The sequence below is a fragment of the Lactuca serriola genome, chromosome 6, assembly GCF_051521515.1.
Source record: "Lactuca serriola cultivar US96UC23 chromosome 6, Lser_US96UC23_V15, whole genome shotgun sequence".
NCBI lineage: Eukaryota > Viridiplantae > Streptophyta > Magnoliopsida > Asterales > Asteraceae > Lactuca > Lactuca serriola.
Genome location: NC_136413.1, coordinates 599,404 through 609,976, shown reverse-complemented (window position 1 = coordinate 609,976; position 10,573 = coordinate 599,404). Strand labels below are relative to the sequence as shown.

Here is a 10,573-nt window from a genome sequence, read left to right as displayed (position 1 = left end):
AAAACCCCGACCGGCTCCTCCCCCTGCCGCTGCGACTGTTGTGGCAGCCGTCTCTGCGAGAGATGCATAGAGTTCATCGAAGTACTCAACCATGGTGGTCTTAATTGACCCAAACATTTCCGGTAACTGATCCCGGAACAAAGCAGCAACCTCATCATGCAGGATCTCACGAATCCAAGCATCCAACTTATCCGTCTTCATCTGACCAATGACCTTGGGTGGTGCTGATCCATCCTGACCACCTTCTCTAGATCCTATCCTGCTCCAATGCGCCTTGTAACCACCATACTAAAATCCATCAAGAAGGACATTAGACATTCCATATAAAAGCCTGCAAACTATCTCCCAACCAAAACCCTAGGGGTTGTGACTTCCTCGATACGCGTATGGGTCCTCTGCTTTCAGTAGTACGGGCCCATACTACCTTCCACACCTACCCATATTTGTCTCAAGTATCACCACAACACCCTAACCATTTACAAGACACTGCGAGCGCTCATTCCTCACTCCAAGAGGAATACTATATATCACATATTTGGCCTCCCAGCCTCTCACTACCCACCCATCCATGAAACTTCCACCAACCCTGTAGCACTAGTGTATGCTAGTCATACATAACGCTGGACCCTATAGACTTTCGAATATCCAATCCTACCCTAAGCTCCCAATCATACAAGAACATAACATAAGGCTAAATCAAACATTCTCGGGCTATAAGATCTTATTTATGTATAACCGTGATGCATACACTAAATAACTATAGTAATGATGTCAATTTCATACAAAGGAAGCCCTAGGCTAGCATGCATCATGTAATCAGACAATTCTATCATGCAATTCCTGAAGATCCCTAGCCTAGTACTAGCATGCTGTTCTAACATATCACATAATCAAATAAATTGTATGGTATTTTGGGGTCTACTTACTGGCTCCGACTGATCATACCCTCTGCATCCTCCTTTACTTATTTCAAAACCATTTGAAAACCATTTCGAAAATCTTTCCTTGATTTGAGACTGGATTCACACGAATGTTCCTCCAATTCACTCAAACCAAGGCTCTGATACCAACTTGTAACACTCATAAAATTTACGCCAATTTAAAACATTTTAATCCATTCAAAAACCATTAAGTTATTACAACTTGTTTTCAAAAGAGTCTAAACATCAGATTATCCCCAGAACCAAATCACAAAATCATGAAATATGAGGAGCGGTACGATCATGCCTTTGCCTTGCAACGATCTCTCAAAGTACCTGAAACAATAAATTGAAACTGGAAGCCCAAAACCTTAGTGAGTTCCCCCAAAATACCCATACACACATAGCCATACACATACAACAATGAACAGCATACTATGGGTCCAATCAACCATCCGGTTGGAATACCCTTGGCCCTCAACCATCGGGTTGGAATGCCAACATACTATGAGTCCAATCATCCTACCAGGATGGAATACTCTCGGCCCACAACCATCGGGTTGGAATGCCCGGACACCTACACATACAACAACAACTACTATGGGTCCAATCATCCCTCGGGATGGAATACCCCAGGCCCTCAACCATCGGGTTGGAACGCCAACCTACCATGAGTCCAATCATCCTACCGGGATGGAATACTCCTGGCCCACAACCATAGGGTTGGAATGCCCTACCTACTATGAGTCCAATCATCCTACCGGGACGGAATACTCCGGGCCCACAGCCATCGGGTTGGAATGCCCTACCTACTATGAGTCCAATCATCCTACCATGATGGAATACTCCTGGCCCACAACCATCGGGTTGGAATGCCCTACCTACTATGAGACCAATCATCCTACCGGGATGGAATACTCATGGCCCACACACTAAAAAACATGTGCACCTATCAGATAATCACATAACAGTCTACAGAAACACATACTAGGGCCCTATCATCCTATCCGGATGGAATACCCTCTACTACTGCTCAAACATGCGCACATATAGCAGGTAATCTCATACCATCATACAAACAGTCAGACCAACTACAGGCCACTAAGCATAGCCACAACCAATCTATCACGATACCGATCTACCCTACAATGCTAACACATAATCATCCTTTCTACCAAAATGCCAACTAACATATCACAACATTAACTATCTCAAATAACGAATCAAAGGGTCAGCCTTGGTGCCTTAGACCCTTGGGTATAGTGAGGATAACTCACCTACAACTTCCGAAACGAACCACGAAAGCACAATCCCGAAGCACTGCCTTAAGCTCCAACAACTATAGCCATCAATGATCCATTGACATAAATATCCAAATTACCATAATACCCTTGAAGGCCAAACTGGTCAAAGTCAAAGTCCTGGATAAAGTCAACCTTCCTGATTGACCCTACTCACCGAGTCAACCCACTGACTCGCCGAGTTCTTAAACTCATAAAACTCTCATATCACGACTCGACTCCCCGAGTCACCCCATGACTCGTCGAGTTCAATAATCTTCGAGTCCTATCCTGTCAAACTCACTGAGTCACCACTCAACTCGTTGCTCTCTTAGTCTTAACCAGAAGAGGTTGGGGGTTCTGTGTTGTGACTCGCCGAGTCCACGGCAATCTTCATTAGACTTGCCGATTTGTTCTTCCAACTCGCCGAGTCCAAGCTCATCATCATATGACTCACCGAGTCCACTCATGCGACTCCCCGAGTCTTTTCAGTCCTTCATCCATACAGACCCTTTTCGAGCCATGCAGGGGCTCCAAACTGTGGATCCACTCTTCTAAGGCATGACTCTTACTTAAAGTTGCCAACTTTACGTGAAAACAAGGAGCTATAGGCCAAAATCAGTCTAGGGGTAAGGTTTAAGACAAAGATGTTTCACCAACAAACCAAGGGCTGATACTTTATGAGTTTTTGGACCAAGACAAGTCTAGATCTAAAGTAAAAACCTCAGATCTAGACCCCTAACCCGAAATAGATCCTTAACATGCCAAAATGGCCCCAAATCTCATTCAAGAATAGATCTAGATGCGAAAGAGTCAAAGTAACAGCTTGTTACCTCCAAAATGTGCCCAAGTTGAAGTAGATTCTGGATCTACACCAAGCCCGTGATGCTAGCCTCTTAGTTTTCAAGCTCCCTTCTCAATATTCCTCCTCCAAAGCTCAAATCCCTTTAACAATGGAAGCTCATATGATTTTAGGGTTCACTGACTCTCAAGGGAAATAACGAGGCTGAGGGGAGGACATTAAGTCCTTTAAATAGGGTGCAAGCCCTAAGATTAGGGTTTTCTCTTCCCAGCACTAACTCGTCGAGTCCAGCTGCCGACTCGGCGAGTTGGTCACTTAACTCGCGACCAAATCCCGCTCCGACTCGACAAGTAATTGCACCTACTCGTCAAGTAGCTTCCTCAATGTACACTTTAGACCCTTCAATCGTACTTCTGATATTTGGGATGTTATAGAATTTCATCTAAAACCTAATTCGTTTAAAATTTTGTTTTCGTGGTGAAATTGGTAAATCGTCATTTACCTACCTTCAAATAATTTATAATTGGATTACGACATCCCTCTTCCGAATTGTGAATTACTGTGTTGGGCCCTAGCCTTGATATTTCATTTGGGTGTTATATCAAGGATTAAATCAACTAACTTGAATTTCTCCCTTTTGTAAATGTCTAGTTCTGACAACTATGGTCTTCCTCAATCCTTTGGAAAAGGATTTCCTTCTGAAGATGATCTTCCAAGTGTCGATCAACGTGAAAGATCAATCCCTTCTTCGTGCATTGGTGGAACCATAAATCATACTTCTTTTCCTCCACCTCCTCCGGTGATTCTCCCTGACCCATGTTTTCGTCAACTTGAAAAATTCAAGGTTACTCAATCCCTATTAGCATGCAAACATAAAAAGGGAAAACATGTATGTGCACATGTTCTAAACATGAAGTTGCATGTTGACAGACTGGGAATGTTGGGTGTCATATTCCCAAAACAGCTGGCTGTTGACTTGGTTCTCAGTCACTTCCCAATTCATATGGTCAATTTGTTAAGGACTATTATATGACAGATCACGACGTGACCCTTATTGGTCTAACATGATTGCTTATTGTTGCTGAAGCAGAAATATTGAAGAGCACTTGCCAAGGAAAAGAGTCTGAAGGATCAATCTCCTAAAGTTCCATGGACGTTGATAGTGGCAACATTGGAAGTCTAGAAAAGTTTTCTCTTCCTAGTAGAAAGAGAAACGTTGATTCTGAGATAGTCCCATGTACCATTCCAAAGGAGTCCACTTGTTTGTATTGCCAAGAGAAGGGGCATTGGATGCGAAGCTGTCGTATCTACTTGAAATATTGCAAGGATCGTAAAGTCAAATTATATGACTCTGCTTCAGGCATATCCGCTATCTAACTCTATTAAGTTCCTATTTATAAATTCTTAATACATGATGTTATAATATTACATTTTGATGTTTTGTAGGATCAAAGAGAAAGAAGGAAGCTTAAAAGAAGAGCAAGTTGAATTTGATTTTGAAGAGATGGATTTCAATCACATGGTTTGAGGATCATATTTTTAAGCTGCTGCTTAAGAGTTATGATAGGAATATTTAGATACATAGTTTTCATTTGTATTTGCGTTGTAAGGACAAGTTTTTCCGCACTGTATCAATAATCTAAAATTTGATTTTCTCTTAATTTACGTTTCCTTGCAATGACATTTATGAAAATTGGTGTTTATATTTCTATTATTAGCAATGTTGAAATGGAATTGATTCTTAGATATATCGTTTGTGGTAGTGTCATAATTTACCAAATGAGGAAAGATTCTTATCGTCCAAGTTTCAATTGGACCAAAACTTGGAATCATGCAATATTGATTGTGTGATGTATGAGAATCTTGATCCTTGGGAAATTGGGACTGATTCCTTGTTCACATATATATGTGAGTCAAGTTAAAGACTATAAGATCTAGTACATATTGATGTGCACTGGTCAGATCCACCACAGAGGATGATAAGTATGTTCATCATGATTTATTATAGGTACAGTAAATATGGTTATGCTTACAACTTTAAGTGTAATTCTAATACCGTGAAAAGTTTCAATGTATAGCAGAATGAAAAGGAAAAATCGATTAGGCAGAAAGATAAAAGTTTCTCCAATCTGAAAGGAAAGGAGAGTACTTTTGTATCGTGTTTTATGATGATCCTAATGATTATGGAACCATGTCACAATTGATCCTCTAAGGACATCTTAGTGCAATTGTATGACTAAGAAGAGGAATCAAGAATTGTTGAAATGGCTAAATCAAGAAGATAAGTCATACTTCATTCTAAAAACAAGTTTTAGAGTCATACTCTAGTTACTCCAACTTGTACCTTGAGTAACATAGTAGGTTTACAACACCTCGTGAAATGTGGAGTGGAAATGTTTTCTTACTCTTGCACATTTGAAATTAGTGGTTGTGATGTTTTGGTTTAAACAAATACCAACTAAGACCAATTATATGAAGTTATTTCTTGATAAGACCCCGCACTAACTCTCGAATATTTGTTTGTCGAGTAATGTTCCTTGACAGAGAAGCCTATATGGCAAGAGGTCTGTGGGAGTCTTAGGTTGTCTTAAATAGTTTCAAGAACTAATCAAGAATAAACCTATTGTTTGTCACTAGCAAACGATTTAAGGTTTGTAACCTATTGTGTTGAATATTCATGTTTCTGTGCCCATTCCAGATACGTTAACTATGCATGTGAGGTCTATGAGTTCTCATTTGATTGCATAAGGCAAAGCACCTTGATCAGTAAAAGTACATTGATCAGTGTAGGTGAGTTGATCAATAACTTGGAAGCAATGGTAGGCCCTTGTGCTGCAAGATGGCAAGAAATTAAGATTAAGCATGTTCAGTCCATATGAGTTTGGATTTGTCATAAACCTTGTCTTATGATAGTGGTTGGAAATGACAATTTCACATGGATAGGAACACATACATCATAAAATCTAAGTGGTAAGAGGTTTCTCTCTACTTCATTAAAACGATTATAAGGAAACACTTTCACTAGTAGATTTTAAAGGACTAAAGTTAGAAGTTGTCATAATTGAGTTCTCAAATTCGAATATAATTATGACATCCCTCTTCATAGTTCAAATTGTGAGAAATGGAAATTAGTTTGAACATTCGAGACTTATTGCTATAAGTTCTGAAAAGGTTTAGACACACACATAAGTTATCTAATGAAAAGTGTATGAGCTTCAGAAACCTAGATAGAGACTTATCAAAGCACCACGTGTCAGAAATCTGAACTTTCGTAAGAAAGTCAATAGGTATTGATTTCTAGAAGTCCAGCTGATCTTTGGGTACATGTCAAAACTAGTGGGAGCATAATTGTTATGTTGGTAAGATCGTAATTGTTATGTGTGACATCCCCAATTTCACGGCCAGAAAAGACCGATTTAATTTATGCTTTTAAAATAAAATCAGAGTAATCCTTTGATTTAAAAAAGTTGCGGAATTTGTTCCCAAAACAAAATATGATAAAAAAACTTATCAAAACCTTTCTTAAAGAAATAAATTACAAGTCTTACAACGGTTATTTACAACTACTGGCCTATAATCCAAAATCTCTCGTCATTATTCAACTATGCTCTTGTTCCACTTCCTATAATACAAAGAAAACTGAGAGGGTCAGGCTTGGGAGCCTGGTGAGCACATAGGGGTTTCAACCCACAATAATATAATTATTATTTATAATCTTCAATCAATCAATCAAATTCCCCATCCCCATTATCTCCTTTAGTTCTTAAGGATTTACCCTAAGAATCATCTATCCTTCATTCATTCATTCCTAAAGATTGACTTTAAGGAATAAGCACAAATTCAATTGTTGCATAAGGCGTGGCTATCAATGACATCTATTAGGCGCATCTACCAATAATATTGTTTACGTGCATCTGTCAGGATTACGGCATTCACTATTAGGTGCTTCTTCCAATACTATCCTTTTTGTGCAGCTGCTAGGATGTTTAGAGTATAATGTGGTTTAATACACGTTGTGGCGTAGCTACCGATATTTATCTATAACATCTTTCATACCTCATCATCTATCTACCCATGTTTTACCCAACATATTCGTAGATATAACATACATATACAGTTTAAAACTTGTATAAAACATTCATTTAACACCCATCTCAAACAGACAAAAATTGTATAAACACATAGAATATATTTTATAGAAAATATTTCATATCTATGTGTTAGATGAAAGAGACTACACACTCACTTGACAAGACGATGATTGGACAATGCTTCGTCCCTTAAAACAATATTCTTCGATGAAAGTGGGATGTTTTCTCAAAAAAACCGGGTGATATTGCCATATTTATACATATTTTTAGTCAATATTTAAGTACATTTATATATATATATATATATATATATATATATATATATATATATATATATATTGGTCATTTGCATAGACTAATGATACTTATAAGGTTAAATTATATTTTGCAGCCAAAGAGAAGACATTTTGAAGAAAGGGACTAAAAGCGTTAAATGATGGGACTTTGGAGGTTGAAGGCTTGAAAGACAAGAAAAACACCCAAAAAAGACGTACTCACGACGTGAACAGTTGATGGTTCACGACGTGAGTAGAAAAAGTTAGAAGATAAGCATCCGGGTGAAGGAATCCTTGACGATCACGATTACCTCGAGTTCACGACGTGAGTTTTAAATTCTCACGACGTGAAGGTGTGATTTTCCAGAAAATATATATATCCTTCTCCATTACGATTGGGGGAGACTTTTGCTGGCTGAGGAGGATTCCTGGAGACGAAATTCAGAGGAAAAGAAGCTCTGGAAGCTGGTTTTAACACCAAGGAAGGAGAAGTTCATAATTTGTCTTTATAGATTGGTACATTCAAACATGTTTTTGATTATAGTATTTGTTTGTTTAGCTGTTAATATGTCCAGCTAAATCTAGCTGCTTCTGTTAGCTAGATGAAGCTAGAACTCATGGTTTTAATGCATTAGACTTAACTTTACTTGTTGGTGATATGCTTGTGTTGATTGATTTTACATGGCATGCTTGAATTAATTATTTGATTGCTTTGAATTCTTGTTCTGTGTATTTAGTGAACACAAATCTGCATGAATTTGAATACCTAATAATATAGTGAACACTATTTTATTAGAGCTAAGATCAAACCAATCTTAGATTAGTAATTAAATCATTAAATCAAGCTGTGTTAGAGAACTCATATTATGACTGTAATTGTGTTTTGATTAATCAATCTTTCATGGCTCCAATCTTATTTAATAATTGATTATGTGTTAACTATTATATGACCATAAATAGATTTACACGAATTGATTAATAATTAGTAGATTTAGAACTAAATTGTTAATACTTCCTTAATTGGTCACCAACAGTAATAGTCATAGCTAATGTATAACCATTGAGTGAAAGCGGATTCGAACTAACAGAAGTGTTTTGTTTATTGATTTAGTTTTTGTTAAAGGATTAAGTTCATATAAACTTGCAAAATTAGATAAAACCCCATTTTTAGCTTATTAATAGTTAGATTAATTTAGTAGTGAATAGATTAATTAATAACACCATTCCCTGTGATCGACACCCAACTTACCAAGTTATTCTATAATTCGACTAGGTACACTGCCTAGGTGCATTTTAGTTAGTTAGTTAGTTAGGTTATAAATTATAAAATTAGTGGGTACTACCGTCCACATCAAGTTTTTGGCGCCGTTGCCGGGGAACGGCTTAGTTTATTATTTATTTATTTGCTTTAGGTTAATCAATCCTTTTTGTGGGATAAAACTTGCAAAAAATTAATTTTCCGGCAAAGTTTTTATTAGCATTAGTTTTTATTTTTTTTGTTTGTTCAATTTTCATGACGTGAGAGCACCTCTCACGACGTGAATTTAGTAGTTATCAGTTTTATTCATTTTGTTTTTAGTTTCTAGGAAGGTTTGATTTTTTTTTCTGATTACAAAACTCACGACGTGAGTTTATAGCCTCACGACGTGAGAACTGTGATTTTTAGTTTTCTGTAGTTTTTAGTTTATTTTTCTATTTTAGTGCGTTTTTACGTTGTTATTTTGTTTAGTTTGCAGGAGTTCATGACCAGAGGCTCTAACACACCTTTGGTACCACCACTTGAAGATCCGGAGTCAGCACTTCACAAAAATGAGAATAAGAACGCGAAGGAAGATCACACACCAAAGAAGATGCCATTGCAAGAACTAAAATCAGCTTTTTCAAGGAACTCGGGAAAGAAGACAGGAGAGTCACATTCAACCCCAAAGGAGAAAGGAAAAGTTGAAGAACTTGGTCCAGATTCTAATCCACACGAATCCGAATACGAGTCAGACCCTGAATTTGAAATATTTGCGAGTGAGCCCGAAGACAAGCAAGAGGATGAAACGACAAACATTGAGGAGATGTCCATGGGAGCTTACAAGAAGCAGATCCGAGAGGATGTGGGTCCCGGTTTAGTCCAACCTGCAATACCTGCCACTGCCACATTCGAGCTGAAGGGGCACATCTTGACTGCACTGAAGGATATCCCATTTTATGGGAAGGATCATGAGGATGCTTTTAAGCATCTCGATGAAGTCAATGACATTGCGGATTACTTCAATGTCCCAAATGTCAATAGAAACACCGTCTTGCTGAAGATGCTTCCCATTACATTTAAGGGAGCTGCTAAAGAGTGGTTAAAATCACTTCCACCGAGTACGATCACCACTTGGGTTCAAATGCGTGAGCAGATTCTTGAACAATTTTGCCCAACATCCAAGATAGCTAAACTCAAGAAGGCAATATCCAACTTTGAACAACAACCGGGGGAGTCATTATACGAAGCATGTGAGCGTTACAAAGGCTTGATCATAAATTGCCCTCAGCATGATCTTAATGTTCAACAAGAGATGTCAATCTTCTATGATGGGGTCAATGTTATGACAAGACAACTCCTTGATTATCAAGGACCTTTGACAAAGAAAAATCCAAGGGAGGTCAAGGAGCTGATTGAAGAATTCGCGAAGCACTCTCGTGAGTACCACAACCCTAGGCAAGATGGAATGAAAGGCAGTAGAGGTGCACAAACTGAAGAAATAGCAGCTATGATGGCTATGCTGAATAATATGGACCAGAGGTTAACACAAATAGACTAATCAATTCATGCTATAAGAGTTGGTTGCGAACGGTGTAATGGTCCACATTTGACCAAGGACTGTAGCTTGGATGAGTTTGGGAATAAAAAAAGCTCAAGTATGCTACTCTAGTGGGGACAAGTACGATGAAGACTGGAGGAAACCGAAGAAAGAGTGGCTTCCATATGAAGAATATAAGTAGCAAAAGGAAGAGAAGTATAGGCAAACAAGCCGAGGCTTCTACCAAAAGGAGCAGCCACCAGCTGAGAAAAAATCCGATCTAGAGACCATGTTAGTTAAGTTTATGGAAACTTCAGAAACGAGACACGAGGCTATTGATTCTACTATTGATGAACAAAGAACTTTGATAAAGAATCATCACGCAATGATAGTAGAACAGCAGGCTTTAATGAAAATATCAACAAGCC

The 10,573-nt window shown here is 38.2% G+C and overlaps 1 non-coding gene across 1 annotated transcript; it reads right to left on the bottom strand.

The window, feature by feature from the left end:
* Positions 1 to 9,797: 9,797 nt before the first annotated feature.
* LOC145060744 (small nucleolar RNA R71) lies at positions 9,798 to 9,904 on the bottom strand. Its single transcript, XR_013686928.1, has one exon. It is a non-coding gene; the product is annotated as a small nucleolar RNA R71 (small nucleolar RNA).
* Between the last annotated feature and the right edge of the window lie 669 nt (positions 9,905 to 10,573).